This window comes from Peromyscus eremicus, chromosome 4 (assembly GCF_949786415.1).
Source record: "Peromyscus eremicus chromosome 4, PerEre_H2_v1, whole genome shotgun sequence".
Lineage (NCBI taxonomy): Eukaryota > Metazoa > Chordata > Mammalia > Rodentia > Cricetidae > Peromyscus > Peromyscus eremicus.
In genome coordinates, this window is record NC_081419.1 from 38,202,339 (window position 1) to 38,220,145 (window position 17,807).

Genomic DNA, 17,807 nt, shown 5'->3' on the forward strand with positions numbered 1-17,807 from the left:
TTTCTTGTGTAGCCTGTGAATATTGTTGGTGTCCACTCCCCGCCCTCCCCTCGGTCGTCCTCCAAAGTAAACTTCCCTTTCTCCTCTCAGGCTCGCAAACTGCCTCGTACCCCTAAGCCAGTGTCAGCTGGGCACTTTTTATAAGCTGTTTTGCTATTTCTGGTTTTTGTTGAGGAGGAAGTAGTGTTTTTGTTTCTGGTCTCCCCCCCCCACTCCCCAATCAAAGGAATATATTTGTTCTGGGAAGGCAAGGGCAGGGGATGTTTCCTAATCGAGTTCAGAGAAAGACAATAATATCGTATTTTAAGTACAGCATGGTATGTAAGTGGTGGGCTTGTGAGTCATAATTGAAGTTGTTTTTGGAGACAGGGTTTCTCTGTGTAGCTTTGCGCCTTTCCTGGATCTCGCTCTGTAGACCAGTCTGGCCTCGAACTCACAGAGATCCGCCTGCCTCTGCCTCCCGAGTGCTGGGATTAAAGGTGTGCACCACCACCGCCTGGCTAATTGAAGTTTTTAATGAAATGTCTCAATAAAGTATATCGGAGCAGAAAACAGGGTCTGTAGTACTTCTTGGTTTATTTATTCAGTAGTCACTGGCACCCTGTGCCAGGCGTAGCTCTGTGTCCTGGTAGAGAGACGCCTTCAGTAGAAAATAGTGTTCTTGGAGGAGTGCAGCCCGGTAGAGGCAGGGGGACAGACTTCTTGGAGGAGACGGTTTTTGTATTGTATCTCAAGGGAATGTCTAGGTGAGGGACGGGGGTTTGGCAGAGGGAGACACCCAGAGTGAGATGTGAGCCAGCCCAGAGGGAGCCCAGACAGGCATGGGTTGTAAATGGCTGGTGTACTTGTCTTCATGGGGATAGAACAGAGTGACAATGGTTGAGACCCAGAAAGGGGACTCAGGAAAGGTTGTTTTGGAATCAAAGTGGAAAGCTGGGGGAGTCCTGTGGCTGAGTCCTGGTGGGGAACAGAGCGGCAGGGAGGTGGGGGTTAGCCTATCAAGTTTGCTGGCTTTGGTTTTCTGGATGGAGTGGGAGGGATTGATGAAAGTGTGGAGCGCTTGTCGAAGGCAATTGGAGGGGCCTTTTTTCCGTCTTTTGAGGACCTTTCTGGGTCTGAGGATTCCAGGGCTCTGGCATTCTGGGCTACAAGAGGGCCTCTCTCGGAAGTCATTTTGGCTTGGAATGTAGTTGAGAAGCTGAGGCCTAGTCTGAGTCCCACCTTGTGCCCAATGAAGACGACCGCAGAGTAAAGAGAGTGCCTAAGGGACAAAGGTGGATGATGAGTGATGGATTCTGAGAGGCCTGGGTGTGAAGAAGAGGACACACTGAAGGGCTCCCAAAGGGCCAGGACCTTGGGAGGGGGACTCTGTGCCGGCTGGAAGGACCGGAACACAAGCATGAGCCACACTGGTGACTATGACGTGTGCCTGCTAAAGCCTAGATTCGGGAGCTGGAGGTGGGTGTGATGAATGACCGCTGCTGTCACTTCATGTGCTGGACACAGCTAAGTGCTTTCAAGTGTCCGCTAGGACAACAGCGCCATGAAAGGCTTATCCCCATCTACAGATGAGGCATTGAGGCCCGGAGAGGGGAAGAAGACATTGCTCCAGGTCACATGGTGAGTCAGAAAATGGAGTGGGGATTCTAATCCAGACTGTCCCCTGTGCTCTTTTCCCTCAGGGGCCGACTGCCGGGCACAAACGTACAGGAAAAGACAGGAGAGAGAACTGTGACCTAAGGACCACTGTACCGCGTTTCCTCCGTGAATGAGAAGTTACCAGAAGTAGGTAGGTGTCCGCTGAGAGTTGGGGTGGAGGGTGGTGTGACCATGCATAGGGGAGCACCAAAGGACAAGCGGCGAGAGGGGAAATGGACTGGAGAGGTTCCATTTGTCCAGAACCGTGTTTGAGCCGGTGCTTCCTTAGCTGAGCAGGCGAGTTCATGCCCAGAGAGCCGAGTTCTCGCGGCAGGGCGAGGGAAGAGTTCTGTTCAGACATTGCTGCCAGCGATGGCTCAGAACCATGTGCGTGTGCATCTGTACCACTGAACTCACTGTAGCCTTACAAATGGTAAAATGTTTGTTTTTACCATCCTAAAAAGTAAGGTAGTGGAGGGAGGGAATATAGCCATCACCAGTTACAAAACTTTTTCCTTTGCCAAGTGGGCACTTAGCAAATATGTGAATGAATGCTAGGGATTTTGCTAAGTGCTTTATGCATTGTTTTCATTTAATCCCTATTTTGAGGGATGAGGTCAGCTCCGCTGCACCGATGAGGGTCCTGAGTTTAAAGGGATTAGACAACTTGCCCAGGGCCGCACATTTAGAAAGTGGGGAAGCTGGTGCTGTTGGATCCCCCTGCCTCTACTCAGGGAACTGAAAAAGCAGAAGGAAGATTCTGGAAGCTGTGTGAGGGGTGGGAGCTGTTAATAGAAGTAAGAAGAATGCATGATGAGAAGGGAGAGGTAGGAGGAGGCCTAGTAATGAGACCACATGCTTGAAAGTGTGGTGGAAGAGCCTGGCCTCCAGTGTCTGGACTGGGTGGGCTATAGAACTGTCGGAGGGTACAGGAGGGGACTCCAGGTCATCATGAGTGTGTGTGGGAGGCTGTGTTACCTACAGATTCCCACTTGCTAGCAGATTCTTCCCAGACTGGGACCTGTGGCTGGGCGGGGTGGACCCAAAGAGCAGCTTAGCCTGTTCCCTTTCTCATGTTCCTCCCAAGTGTACCTCCTTCCTGTCACCTTGGGGGGGGGGCAGCTGAGGACCCACTGAGTCTATAGTCAGGAATGTGATACTGGATGGAGAGGCATGGATGGGGAGGAGGGGGGGGAGGAGGAGGAGGAGGAGGAGGAGGAGGAGGAGGAGGAGGAGGCCTGAGTATTGCTCTGTTGCCAGTAGCAAAGCCCGAGTGTGAGGTCAGATCATGGCCAACCTTCCCACTTTGTAGACAGACGAGACCTTTTGTCACGGGTGTTCTTTCTTTTTGGCAGAATAGTGTGAAATGAATCTATTAGGGATTGGATGGGACCGGCTCCTCAAGAACGTTTATTTGAGACTGTAACCTGAAATGCCTGAGGCATGTCTTCAGTGGTGGCCTGTGCTATTTGGGATCCCCCAGGGTACAGGTGCTAGGATGTCTCAGGTCCTTGGACTGAGAGGTGTTTATGAAGGGGGCCTCAGCTGTTTATGAGGGAAGTACCCCCTTGAGAGTCGCTGTTATCATTTTCCTTCATGTGTTTTCTTTGGACCCAGCAGGAGTCATTCATCCTCCTGGTTGGTGGCTTTTAAATTCTGTGCTGGGAGGTGGGCTGGCTGAGCAGCGAAACAATGGTCTGTGATTATGTAATCCTTTAGAATAAATAAAAAGATGGTTCATGGCAGGTCCTGCAAGGGCAGCCTGGAAATGAGCGGTATCGGGAGGGATTAAGTTGCACTGCAGTTGAATTTTGCAGCTGTCAGGTTCTCCGCAGTAAGGTCTGTCGGCTGTAACCTCCAGGTGTAAACAGAGCTTCATCAGCATCACTGAATAGCCTTCTGAGGATCCAGACAGAACTCGGTGGGATGCTGTCCATCAAAGAGTCATTGGCCAGGCCTTGTTTCTGGCTGTGATGTTTACCCCCAGCGGCTGGCAGGATCTGTGGAGCTTTGCTGCAAGGAGAGATAGAGGGTATCTGGCCTCCTCACTTGGGTCCTGTTTTCTTCAGTAGTTTGTCTTCTTTTCAGCTAAGACACATTTAGAGGCCAGATGAAACTTGCCTTTCAAATGGGACTGGAGTAACAGTTACTAAAGTAGTCTTTCACTTGGTAAAATAATTATATGCTAATTTTGGGGCTAGGGTTATACCTCAGTGGTAAAATACTTCCCTTGCAAGGGTGAGGCTCCGGGTTTGATTCCAGCCCCTCCTGGGGGTGGGCGGGGACTAATATTATAATAACTTAACCTTCTGTGCTTTTGCAAGAGGATTTTGTTGTTGTTTTCATGCCTGTATGTTCTCTCATCCGAGAACCTTCCTGGTGTGTAGAATGAATTTAATATAGATGAATTACTCGCACAGGGCGGACACATTGCCTGATCTGTTCAAAGCCGCACAGTTAATAACTGGATGCCTTGAGAAATGGTAGGCAGAGTATCAGGAGAGAATGGTTTGCCTTCCGAACCTCTTCACTAACAACACTATTGAGGGGGCTGGAGAAATGGTTCTGAGGTTAAGAGCACCTGCTGACCTTAGAGACCCGTGTTAGGTTCCCAGCACCTACATGCGGCTTATACACCTGCTTGTAGTTCCAGCTACCAGGGATCTGACACTGTTTTCTGGACCTCGAGGGAGTCTGCACTCATGTGCAGATATCCTCCCCACACATAATTAAAAAATAATAAGAATAAATTTTAAGAAAGGGAAAGACTCTAAAATAATCAATATTGAGTATAGAAGAGTCCTGAGGTTTATAACAGTTTAAAGGTTTTATAAAAGTGTTTTTCTGGGGTTGGAGAGATGGCTCAATGGTTAAGAACACTTGCTGCTCTTGCAGAGAGGACACGCTTTTGGTTCATGTCAGGCAACTCATAACTGCCCGTAACTCCAGTTCCAGAGGGCAATGCCTTCTTGCAGCCTCCCAAGTTTACCTGCTCACACTCACCACACGTACCTATAAAATAAGTAAATCTTTAAAAAATAGTTTTCCCCAGCTATTAAAAAATCCTAATCTTTTCTAGAACAAATAAGTACAATTTTATGTATTTGAAGTGTCAAAAGCATTAAATGAGAAAGAACTTAGGAAAATTCACATATTTTATAAGTTTTACATTCAGGAGTTTGAAACTTTGCCCTAAATGTCATTGGTTTTTAAGAGCCGTTTCTCTGATTATTTTAATTTTGAAATTATATATATATATATATATATATATATATATATATATATATATATATATATATAAACATTTAAAATATTTATGTATGTCTGAGTGTGTGTGTCTGAGTGTATGTATGTGCACCATATACATGCAGCAACCCTTGGAGGTCAGAGGGGCATTGGGTCCCCTAAAGCTAGAGTTACAGATGATTGTTAGCCACTGTGTGGGTGCTGAGAACTGAACCTGGGTCCTGTGTAAGAGCAATTACTGCTCTTCACTGCTGAGCCATTTCTTTAGCCAACCCCCACCGTGTGTGTGTGTGTGTGTGTGTGTGTGTGTGTGTGTGTGTGTAGATGTCTCCAAGAGTAGGCCTGAATAAAAGTAATTTTTTAACTCTATAATAGGAACACCAGGAGTGAAGTATGATTTTAGGAGTAAGAGTGTTGTGTTATGATCTAAATGGTGTGAACACAAGACATTTTATGACCCCACCTATCATACAGTGGTTTACTTGGCATTGTCAATAGAGCACTATGGTAATTTGAATAAGAAGCGTCTCTCATAGGTTCAGGAATCTGAAAACTTGGTTCCCAGTTGGTGGCCCTGTGGTGGAGGTGGTGCAGGGCTCCTGGAGAAGTATGTCACTGGGGTGGGCTTTGGGAGCTTATATTATAGCTCACTCCATTTCCCTCTCTTTCTCCTTTATGTCTGTGGTTGGAGATGCAATCTCTTCACTTCCTCCTCACCATGCCTGCGGCTCGGTGCCATGTCTCTCCTCTGCTGTGAGAGGCTCTTAGCCCTCTGAAACCTTAAGCTAGAATAAACTTTCTTCTGTAAGTTGCTGTTGGTCATGGTGTTTTATCAGAGCAACAGAAAAGGAACTAATAAAAGCAAGTAAATTTAGGGACAAAAGTGTTACTATTTGTCCTGTAGCATTTATTATTATTATTATTATTATTATTATTATTATTATTATTATTATCATCATTTTTTTTTCCGATACAGTGTTTCTCTGTGTAGCCCTGGTTGTCTTGGAACTTGCTTTGTAGACCAGGCTGGCCTCAAACTCAGAGATCCTCTTGCCTCTGCCTCCCGAGTGCTGGGATTAAAGGTGTGTGCCACCACTGCCCGGCTTTATTTTACTTTTAAAGAGGCAAGATTTTGCTAATTTGTTTGCCCATGGTAATCTCCAACTCCTGGATTCAAGTAATTTCTCCTGCATCAGCTTTCCAAATACCTGGGTCTGTTGGTGCATGCCACTGTGACTGGCTAGGCCAGTAGTCTTGAAACATTCCCAACATCAGTAAAATCCTTTCTCACACCTGCAACATTTGTATAGGTATAAATTATAGTCACATATTTGCTTAGTGACAAGTGGTTTGTATTTAAGATAATATGTAAATGGAATAATAAATAGAAACGAAAGATGAGGGAAGTAAACACAGTTAGGAATTCACTAATTCCTTTAGGTACCCTTGGAGAGCACCTCCTACCCTCTGCTGTGGAGACATCTGGTTGAGAACGACAGTGATCCACAAGAGGAAGCACACAGCCCTTTTTGAGGGAGGGTTTGCTAGTTTCTGGAGTCGTGTGTGGATGAGAAGTCGACAGAGAGGTACACTGTCAAGCAGATTGAGAGTAGGCTGGGTAGAGAGTCAACCAGAAAGCTGGGGGCTATAACTCCCTCACCATCTGTCTAAGAACGTTGCTGAGGTATCACGAACCAGACTCCTGAGGATTAAAGCTGTCTATCCCATTAGAATGGTCAGATCACTTTCTCATAGCTGGTAATGCAGGAGACTGGACCACAGAGTGTAGTTCCTACAGAAGGCATGCAGAATCGATGGGAGGTCTTTCAATTCTTTGAGAAGAACAGGTTTGAATGGAGTGGGAAGGAAGCCAAGCCAACCATCGGGAGTTGGAAATGAGGTGGAAGTACTGGACTCGGGCTTGGTGAATTTTGAGTGGATGGAGGCTGCGAACTGGGAAGGCTGCAGGGGTGCTTACTTAATTCTTGTGGAATGTTTGCTGGTCAGCTAGTCCGAGTCTTCCACAGCAAACATTGTGAGATTGTGTTTACTAGTTACTTTTCTAGTACTGTGATAAAGCACCATGACCAAGACAACTTGCAGAAGGGAGGGTTTATTTGGGCTTATAGTTCCAGAAGTTTAGAGTCCTCCATGACAGCAAAGGCATGGTGGCAGGATCAGGAAGCTGGAGGCTCACATCCTGAACTGCAAGCCGAAGCAGAAAGCACACACTGGGAATGGAGCTTAACGCCAGGACTGTTACCCAGAGAAACCCCACCCCACCCAAACCAAACCCAAAACAAAAAACCCTCAAAGCCTGCCCCCCAGGGATCCATTTTCTCCAGTAAGGCCACATCTTCTAAATTTACCCAGCCGGTGCCACTGCCTGGGGACCAAGTATTCAAACATTTCTGGAGACATTCTCATTCAAACCACCATCCTAAAAGCATTGCTGGTTTCTGGAGTTCAAAAGATGGCACGGTTAGAACCGTGAGGGGAGAGCGGCCCCTGTGATGTGGGGAAATCGCTATAGCAGAACTTGTAGGAAGTTAGCTCTGAAGCACCAGGAACCACCTCAGACCAATGTGTGGTGTGATGCATGTCCGCCTGGGTGTAACTTGAAATAAAGGTGATGATATCAGGCAGATTAGGAATTCAGACTGTTGTTACTTAAAGGAATAAAAGCAGGCAGGGTGCTGAATGACAGATTGCCCGAAGCTCTGCCTTCATTTGAAAGTATGTAGAACAAGAGTGCTCAGATCAGAAAAGAAGGTGGACTCGGACAGCATTTCGGTAGCCATGGGGTTTTATAGACTATCCACAAATAAAATAGTTAAGCGTTGTTTGAGTAATTCCAGCAGAAGTTTTTCACAGCAAATGAGAAAAGAGCATCTTCAGGAAACGGGGGGTACAGATAGTCAATTACCAGAAGTAATTGCAAACACAGTCACCTTCCATTCCGTCAGGAACTATGAGAAAGATGAGCTGTGCAGAGCTATATTAAATTCTGGAGAACTCTTCCTGAATGATGCCTTATAGCATCTAGAGGCACTTACCATTCCTACCCTTACTTCTGAATAAGAAAGAGTTAGTCAACTTCATAACAGGTAGTCGGTGTGTTTGTGGTTTAGATGGGGAGACCACGTAGTTGAGAAATCTTAGAGGTGACAGCGGTACAAACTGATAAAATTAGGATTTGAGATTGCTGGGTAGTCCCTGAGCGAGGAGGCCTCCCTGAAAGATTGAGTCAGGACCAATTTATGTTGATTTCTCAGTGGGACAGTGCAAGCATGCCCAGCCTCATCCTTTGAAGGGGGCGCCCTGAGAGCCCAGCAGGGGCTCGGCCTCACCATTGTCTGTACAGTAAAGAAGGACTTCAATTTACAGATTATAATCTCCCAAATCCTATTTCAAGGAAAGGGATGACATTTAAGAATTGTGTGCTTGTAGTAATGAAGGGCTTAAACAAAGATCTGTGAGTGATGTCTGGCAGATCATTTGTTCATACTAGATCCCAATTCTTTTACCCCCAAATGGAAGAAAGGCTTACTGGGATAATCTCCGGACCCCCTGCTGGTTCTGAATGGATGTATCCATTCTGAATAGATGAGGAGAGAAGAGGACTGAGTACTGCCTGCTTTCTGGAATGGCCCTCTCTGTGTGTTCCAGCCGCTTTATGTGTGGCAGTTCTGCAGATCTGTGTGTCCCTTGCTCTCTGTGATACCAGTGAGGTAGGGATAACCCTGTTCCCATCTTACAAGCACAGACAAGTTCACTAGTAAGTGGCTGAGTGGGACACATTGAGACATGGTCATAATGGTCATAATGAAGGTACCAGTGACTCCTTGTCAGTATCGATTTAAGAGTCAGTGTTTTAGGGACTAAGTTATTCTGTTTAATTTCTTTCTGTTTTCTCACAGATGGCTTAGAAGTAAAATAAATGTAAAGCCATTTATTTTTATTTATGTTTGCAGTCTTGGGGGTGTGAAACTTGAGTCCTGTTCGTGCTGGGCGAGCATCTTACTGCTGAGATACACTCCCAGACTAAAGTCAAATTTCCAAAGATTTCAAGATCTTGAATACTACCTTATACTCTTTTTTGGGGGCGGGGGGGGGGGCAGGTAATGATATAGGAACAATAAATGCTAGTCTAGTTTTCCCTTTTGAAGTTCCGAACCAGTTCTGAGATAGAAGCTGGGGAAAAGGCATACTGAATTCACATTATGCTTTTTGAAATTTTTAATGGATAGACATACAGATGAAGAATGTGCCTTAATTTAGTGTAATTACTATTATTTTAATTATCTTGTCTTGGTTGGTTTTCTGTTACAATAACAAAATGCTAGTCCAAGACTGGACAACTTATAAATAAGTTCATTTGGCTCATGGTTCCCGAGGCTAGTCAGTCCAGGGCATGGCTTTAAGCATCCGCCTGGCGTCAGGTGAGGGCCCCTTGGAGGCAGCATAACCCAGCAAAGACTGGGGCTGGGGGATGGCACAGTGGTTGGGAGCACTTGCTGCTCTTCCAGAGGACCTGGGTTCAATGCCGAGGACCCACCTCAGGCAGCTCCTAACTGCTTGTAACTTCACTTCCAAGAGTTCTCATGACCTCTTCTAGCCTCTGCAGGCAGTGCACACATGTGGTGTACACAGAGACAAGCAGGCTCATGTACATACATACATACATACATACATGTAAATCAGAATAAAAACATATAAAACATCTTTAAAGAAAAAAGAAAACATAGCAAAGAGTATCTCACGCAAGCCAGCCAGTTTGGGTCTCTCTTCTTTTTATGACAATCTCTCAAATGCTATCATTAAAGGCTCCACCCTGATGACCTCATCTAATCCTAATTTGGAAGCTCCTCCTCCAAACGGCATTAGCATAAGGATTTGGGGATTAGGTTTCCAACACAACCTTTGGAGGACACGTGTAAATTCTGTGTGTCCCAGCAGTGGGCTTTGCCAGCCAGGTGAATTCTGCTATAGGCAGACATGCCTGGCTGCTCGCTGTCCATGAGGGGCCATCATTGTGCCTCCCTGTGGAGGCTGTTCTCACATCACCACACGCTGTACCAGAACTTCCAGTGTGTGCTTTAGGAGAGAGCTTGGCAGCCAGGGAGGGACAGGCTTCCGCCCACTTCTCGGTGTTTGTTCCCATGCTTCATGAATTAGTAAGTTACTGTGGCTTCTAGAAGTGGGGCCCCAGAAAGAGACCCAGATGGTGAGCTAGTAGGGAGCTCTCTCTATGAAAGAAACAGGAACCACACTGACTCCAGTTCCCAGTAACAAACCCTCTTCTGTTTCCCAAAGCCAACATCATTCTGGGTAAATGATACCTTGGACCAGAGATACAAGCTTTTGTAAAAGGGAAGGTGGATTAAAATAATGACCTAAAACCTTCACCCCATAGCCACTGTCAAGGATGCTGCTGCTATGGTTTCTGTTTAGTAGAAGGCGAAGTAAATATTCTGGTGTGTCTTATTTAGTATTTTCGGAAAGTCCCGGCCCTGAGGATGCAGCTGGGAGGTCATGCTTGTCTAGCATGTGTGAGGCCCTGGATTTGATCTCAGACACTGGGAAAAAGTCCCTTATGTGGTTATACTGCTAGCAGTGTCTCTCTGTACCTGCACGCAGACGCATGCTTTGAGGACATTAAGTTACCTTGGTATTTCCTGATGTCGTGGTTGTTGAAGTCTTCACCATGTCAGAGACCCAGTTTTAAGGTACCTTTTTCCTTCATTTTTTTTCTAGTATGAATGGAAAATATTCAGATGAAAATATATTGTGGACAACTGGTTTGTCAATTTCTGAAGGAACATTTTTATTCAACAGCAAGTAAAGCAAGTTTGCCCAACTAAATTATTCATAAGAATTACAAAACTTGTCATTTAGAATGGATGTTGGGATATTCAGGTCATTTAGGAGACTGTGGTTAAAAATAAAATGACCCAAATATATAGCTCTAGTTTTTTTTTTTTTTTTCTGAAGGCAAGTTTAAACTTTTAATTTTTGTTTGACATTGGTCCTAATTCTGTTTCTTGAGGAATGTCAGTGACTATTTTACTCTCGGTGTTTAAATAAAAAACCAATTCTTCTGCTGTTGGTGATTTCTCTGTAGCCAGGTTGTATGCATGTTGTAGCCATGGTCCATGCATGAGGGATATGTAAGTGAGTAACAGAGAAGGTCATGAGCAAATCACTCCCCCAAGAAAAACTGGAAACAATTTATTACTTGTTCTGATCACTCCTTTTGTACTTTAAAGGGAGAAGCAGTTGAAATATGAACTTGTCCCAGTCTGCTTTGGGGTGGTAACTGGAGCATAAAATGTTGAAAATCAATTATGTATTTAGGGAGATGAAACAGGCTGACACATTGAAGGCATGCTATATTGTTTGGTGGACACATCAGGGCATTACGTCATCTTTCTGCAGTAAAAGGGTCCCCTGGGAGGGAGAGACAGATAACCGGCCTAATGGGTCTAAACTTCACAAACTTGCCACTGATCTTGGGGAACATCCTGTCCTAAGAGTTGACTTAGTTTTTGTTGTTGTTGATTGGTAAGCAAAGTATTTCATACTTCTGTTTGAACCCATAATTTGTCATGGTTTATAGCAGTGTGGTAAATCGCAAAGCCCTGTTTGTTGCCCATGCCACTGAGGTGGTAAGATCTTTGCAGGAAAGGGTGGAGAGTTTCAGACTGAAACTGTGCTCACAACTGCACTGAGGTTTATGGATCTGGGATGCCTTGTGGACACTGTCTGAACCCTCTGATAGGGGAGGCACCCAGTCTGTGGACTGGGCTGCATGGACTCTGTATTAGTACAGTCACACACAGTGACTTGCCAGCTGGAGCTAAAACCCAGGGCCTGCAAGCATACAGCTACAACTGTATTGTACAGTTGTATGTATGTTTGTGCCTACATACAAACAACAACATACACACCAACTGTGTGCTTTCACAACAGAAAGTTACTTAGTTGTCGGAGACAGAGCTCCAAAATCAAGGTATAGGCGGGCTGTTTCCCTCTGAGGCCGGCAGAAAAGGATCTGTTCCAAGCCTCTGGTTTCTGGTTTCTGGGTGACCACCTTGCTTCTTCCCTGTGTCAGTACCTGTATGCACATTCCCACTTTTATGAAGTATCAGTCACATGAGATTAGGGCCCACTCTAATGACCTCCTTGATCATCTCTGTATCAATTTTCTCTCTCTAAATAAGGTCCGGTCCTGAGATGCCGTGTCCCTGAACTTCAACCTTCATAGTGGGAAGGACCTATTGACCCTAACGGCAGGGATCGGGGCTCGCTCTCTCCTATCTGCTCACTGCTTTTCATCATTGTTTAGTAAACATTTGACAATATTTGCAGCCTGGGCAAGAAGGTCAGACTCTTTCTCTCTCTCTCTCTCTCTCTCTCTCTCTCTCTCTCTCTCTCTCTCTCTCTCTCTCTCACACACACACACACACACACACACACACACTTTATTTTCTTCTTGTAGATGGATGTCAAGTCTTAAATGGCAGTAATTTTCCTGGAGGATGTATTTCAATCAATTTTAAAACACTTGTCTTTTCCCTGTTCGCTCTGTAGAGTTTAAAAATACTTGTTTTATGCACACATTGATTGTAGAGAATAAATTGGGTACTTTGTCTGTGATCATTTTCCTTTTAATCTGTTGGTAACTTTTAAATTGTATTTTTTTATTCATGTTTGTGCCTTCACAGGGGAAAGTGATCACTGTTGGAGGATTTTTTCTTTTCTATAGCATATACAGACAGCCACTTGGGATCTCAGTGCCCGCAAACCAGACAGCCATGGAATGAAGGTGCCAGAGGTTATTTCCAAGATGGATAGGCATTCACTGTGCTATAGTTAGGAGATAAACCATGTGCCATATCATTTGACTTTTACTAGTATTTAAAAGAATCGTTTATGCCCCCAAAGACACTGATTTATTTAAGAAATTCCTGTGGGCAGACAAGTTTTTCCTTGGAGTCAGCCCTATTCAAGATTATAACATTATGGGCAATGATTCTCTCTGTCACTGTTAAGAAATAAGTGTTGCACACTGGGCATGGTGGCGCACCCCTTTAATGCCAGCACTCGGGAGGCAGAGGCAGGCAGATCTCTGAGTTCAAGGCCAGCCTGGTCTACAGAGTGAGTTCCAGGATAACCAGAGAAACAGTAATTGGAAAAACTAAAAACAACAACAACAAAAAGAATGTTTTGAGCCCAGTATGGTGGCACATACGTTAATCCTAGCATTTGAGAGGCCGAAGCTTGTGGTCTCTGTTAGTTCAAGACTAGTCTACTCTACAGAGCCAGTCTCAGACCAGCCATGGCTATGTGGTGAGATCCTGTCCAAAAAAAGAAAAAGAAAACGTATGTGGTGGATCCAGGAAAATTGTGGGTACATACCATGTATACAGGATATAACTGGTTTATATGTTCTAGTAAACTTCAGTTTTCAGAGTATTCTAAGTTGGGGTTTTTGTTTTTTTGAAGATAGATAGACAACTTAGGAAATGATAGCATGTAGAAATGCAAAAACCTTTGGCAATCTGGGCATGGTAGTATACCCTTGTGTACTGGCTGGTTTTGTGTGTCTACTTGACACAAGCTAGATTCATCAGAGGAAGGAGTCTCAGCTGAGGAAATGCCTCCATGAGATCCAGCTGTAAGACATTTTCTCAATTAGTGATCAATGGGGGAGGGCCCAGCCCATGAGGGGTGGTGCCATCCCTGGGCTGTTGGTCCTGGATTCTATAAGAAGGTGGATTGACTGAGCAAGCCAGAGGAAGCAAGCCTCTTTCTTCATCAGCTTCCAGGATCCTGTCCTGACTTCCTTCAGTGATGAACAGCAATGCTGAAGTGTAAGCCAAATAAACCCTTTCCTCCCCAACTTGCTTTTTGGTCATGGTGTTTCGTTGCAGCAGCAGAAACCCTAACTAAGACATCTTGTAATCCCAGAACACCAATTTAGGTGATTTGGGACTGTCCTTGCATTTGTTTATAGCTGCCCCTTAGTGTCTATGTGCCTTTGAATATTACCATAGAACAGGCATGGACCAAAACTGTATGTCTGGTTTGCTCAGTATCCCACAGTTCAGAGCCGCCAGGTATGTGGTGCCTGGCTGGAAGCCTTCCATTTTGTGTATTTCTGGAGGGAAAATAGAGAGTGGGGAAACCCTAACACCCGATAGTGAAGGAGCAGCCAGTCCTGCCACTGAGAAGGCACTAAAAGTTGGTCTTACCTCGTACTGTGTTTGCTACAGACTCCATCCCATGACAGCCCCAATCCAAAGGAAAGGCTTTTGTTATGAAACACAGCTGTTAAAGTACTTAACACTCTTTCCCCCCAAACATATTATGGGATATGTGGCATGTGGTTTTTGAGAACATAGATTTATAGTGCACTCGAGTGTCTTAGGAAATGGTAATACCTTAATTTCAGCAAATTGCTGCAGATCAAATTATGTAGGCTAGAGTAATTTTTTTTTTAATTATGAGATATGGTGGCGCATATCTTTAATCCTAGCACTCAAGAGGCAGAGGCAGAAAGATCTCGGAGTTGGAAGCCATCCTAATGTACATCGCAATTCCCAGGCCAGCCAAGGCTGCCTAGTAAGACCTTGCCTCAGGAAAAAAAGAAAAGAAAAACAACAAGAAGAAAAAGCAAACCAAGCCGGGTGGTGGTGGCGAACCCCTTTAATCCCAGCACTCTGGAGGCAGAGACAGGTGGATCTCTGAGTCCGAGGCCAGCCTGGGCTACAGAGCGAGTTCCAAGATAGCCAGAGCTTCCCAGTGAAACCCTATCTCGAAAAACCAAAAAAAACAAAAACCCCAAAAAACCAAAAACCAAAAAACAACAACAACCAAAACCCACCAAACAACCAAAAGGAATTATAGGCGTGGTGTGGTAAAGCACACCTATACCTTATCTCAGAAAAAAACAACAACAAAAAGAATTACGGTAAAATATATGACATAAAGTTTCTTCTTTAATCCTTCCTAAGTTTGTTATTTGATGCCCTTAAATGAATTTGTGTTTTTATAAGCACCATCATCCACCTCTAGAATTTTCTCATTAGCTCAAAGACAAATGCTGTGTCCTTTAAACAATAGCTCCTCACTGCCCCGCCCCCAGTGTCTGTAACCTCTCTCTGCTTTCCGGCCATGTGAATTTGCTGAGTCTAGGTGCCTCACACGGTGGAGACCTGCACTGGTCCCTTTGTGTCTGGCGCCTCTAGTTATCCTTAAGTTATATCTGTACAACTCTCACCGTAGGCAATTTCTTTTTAAATCATAAAATAATTTGGCAGATCACTGTGGAATATTAAAGTTCTGAGACAGAATTTTGAAACTGTCATGCCTCCAGGGGCCAGAAGAAGGTAGTAGCATCTAATATTGATGGAGCAGTAACTGCGTGCCAGACTCAGCTCCAAGCACTTTGAAGGTAATAGCACGTTTACCCTCCCACCAGCCCAGTGAGGCAGAGACAGTCACGAATATCCCAGTTTTACACGCAGGACCCTGAAGTTGGAAAGATGAACCGTGTCCTTAAGATAATGACCTGGCTTGTCTGTGAAAGGTGGGGCTTCCAGCTCCAAAGCCTGGCTAGGCTTGGGTGCAGTGGACTGGGCCTTGGGAAGCTAGGCCAGCCAGTCCTGGGGGCTTCTGATCCTCTGTCCTGGTGCAGGAGTTCAGGGAGCTGTGCAAATAAATACCCTCGGTGTTGCCGAGAGGAGGTGCAGGCACAGTACTGCTGGCCCTTGGACATTTTCACCAGAAGCTAGAAGGCCTCTCCCGCTCTGGCCTCCTAATTGCTAAGCACAGACAGCCTAATTCAGGCCAAGACAAAACAAAGCGTGCCGCCAGACAGCGGCTCTGGGACCCACTAGTTTGAGGCCTTTGCTCTGGAGGTTTCAGATAACCTTTTCCTCCTTATCCAGAACCCAGGACAGTTTGCACCCCCAGGACGCTCGCTTGCTCGCTGCCTTTCCCCGGAGGGAGAGCCCGGCTGCTCCTCACTTCCTCAGCTGCAACTTGGATATGGCAATTTTCAGGAAATGTGTTGAACGATGATTCTTCACAGCAATTTTGATTTCTTCTCCAGTGCTGCCAAGAGTTCACTGAAAGTCTAATTTAAAACAAAACAAAGCCGGTCGGCTTGGAGAAGCCTCTTACCCTTTCATGTAGGGCTTCGTAATTTACTGTTTCATTTTGGGGCTGCTTTGATTTAACAGTGCTGATTAGAATAGGCCTTTCAAGTGCTCTCCGGCCCCCCTTTAGAAAAAGCCTCCCCAAAGACACTCAAACGCGTGCAGTGTGTAACACGTCCAAGCCTTGCTGTCCTGATTGTGTACCAGCCGCTAGCTTTCAGGACATGGTTACTGCATGCCAGCCGCTGTGCTAAGGGTTCCCCATGCCTTCTTTCTTCTTTCGCTGTGGAGTCGATCAGTTAAGAGTTTGGGAATTTATATTGAATTCTAGAATGGGGAGGATTTGAGCAGTTGTAATTCAACTTATTGATTTTTTTGCATAGGAAACTGTTCAGGGTCAACTGATTTAAGCAACCAGTCGAAGGTCATTCAGGTATTGTCTGGCAGTCAGAGCGCCGTGAACACGTACATCAATTGCGTATATAGCCAGATAGGCTTTGTTTAGGTGTACCAATGTGTTATCACTCAACAGCTTCTGAAGCCACAGGTCATGTCTAGATGGGTATATCTTAGTCCATTCATGTTACTATACAAAATAATGAAGACTGGGTCATTTTTAAGGATAAATTTTAAGAATTTACTGCTTATAGTTCGGAGGCTTAGTTAATCCACACTCCAGTGCCTGCAGTCTGGTAAGACGGCAGCTTGTGGACTGTGTTTTCGGGTGTTAGAAAATGGAAAGGCAAGGGGGCTTAGGGTACCCCCTTCAACTCTTTAATAAGGCCCTAAGTCAGAGTCCTCATGGCTTGATCACCTCCTCACAGGCACCTTTTAATGTAGTAGCCTCCCTTATCTTCAGGGCTCCCCAGAAAGCTTATTCCCAGCACACTCTGAGACCGGCAGTGGATATCGGAAGCCCTGGAGAATGCTGAACCCTGTGTATATATTATGCTTTCCCCCTGTGCATACATACCTGTAATAACAAAGTTTAATTGACACATTAAGCACAGTGACTAATAATATAGAACAAGTTAATCATATACTAGTAGTGTAACAGTTGCTCTGATTATGCAGACAGCTACCAGAAGACTAACAGGTAGATCGTGTATGTAGTCTGCATGTGTCGGATAGAGATTATTCACATTCTGGAAGGGCGGTAAATTGTTTTTATCACACCACTCAGTACCCGCATGTGGCGATGTAGCTCAGCTGGTAGAATGCTTGCCTAGCATGTGCAACACCCAAGGTTCAATCTCCAACCCTGTTTTAACTGGCCATGGTGGCTCATTACCTGTAATCCTAGCACTTGGGACGCAGAGGCAAGAGGATCAGAAGTTCAAGATCATCCTTCCTTACATAATGAACTTGAGGCCAGCCTGGGCTATAAGGGACCCTATCTCAAAAAAATTGTTTTGTTTTGTTTTTTTAATATAAAAGCTTATGAATTAGGGTTTTCCATTTAACCCTTTTGGATCATAGCTGACAAAGGATAAATGAAACTGTGGACTAGAAGGGACGCTTGCACTATCATGTGGTGTATTCCTCCTGAACCACCATATGAATTTGAGACACTCAAACCACAGTACTCTGCTGGTTCTAGTGTGATTTGCTGCTCTGCCTTTTGGCTAAGGTCAGGTGGAGTACTAATGTGGAGTTCAATTATACGTGGTTCCCTTGCAAGGTGCTTGGGATCTGAGGTTTACTGTGCTTAAGAAGAGGTCCAAGCCCTTACTGCATCAACACAGGACTCTTAATGAT

General features: G+C 45.1%; 1 protein-coding gene across 1 annotated transcript in view; it reads left to right on the top strand.

Annotated features, from left to right (window-relative positions):
• The first annotated feature begins 1,688 nt into the window (after positions 1-1,688).
• Positions 1,689-17,807, top strand: part of Tanc1 (tetratricopeptide repeat, ankyrin repeat and coiled-coil containing 1) — a 191,404-nt gene continuing 175,285 nt past the window's right edge. Inside the window, exon 1 of the mRNA XM_059260505.1 lies at positions 1,689-1,789. The gene's annotated coding sequence lies outside the window, so the exon portion shown is untranslated. The remainder of the gene's footprint in view (positions 1,790-17,807) is intronic.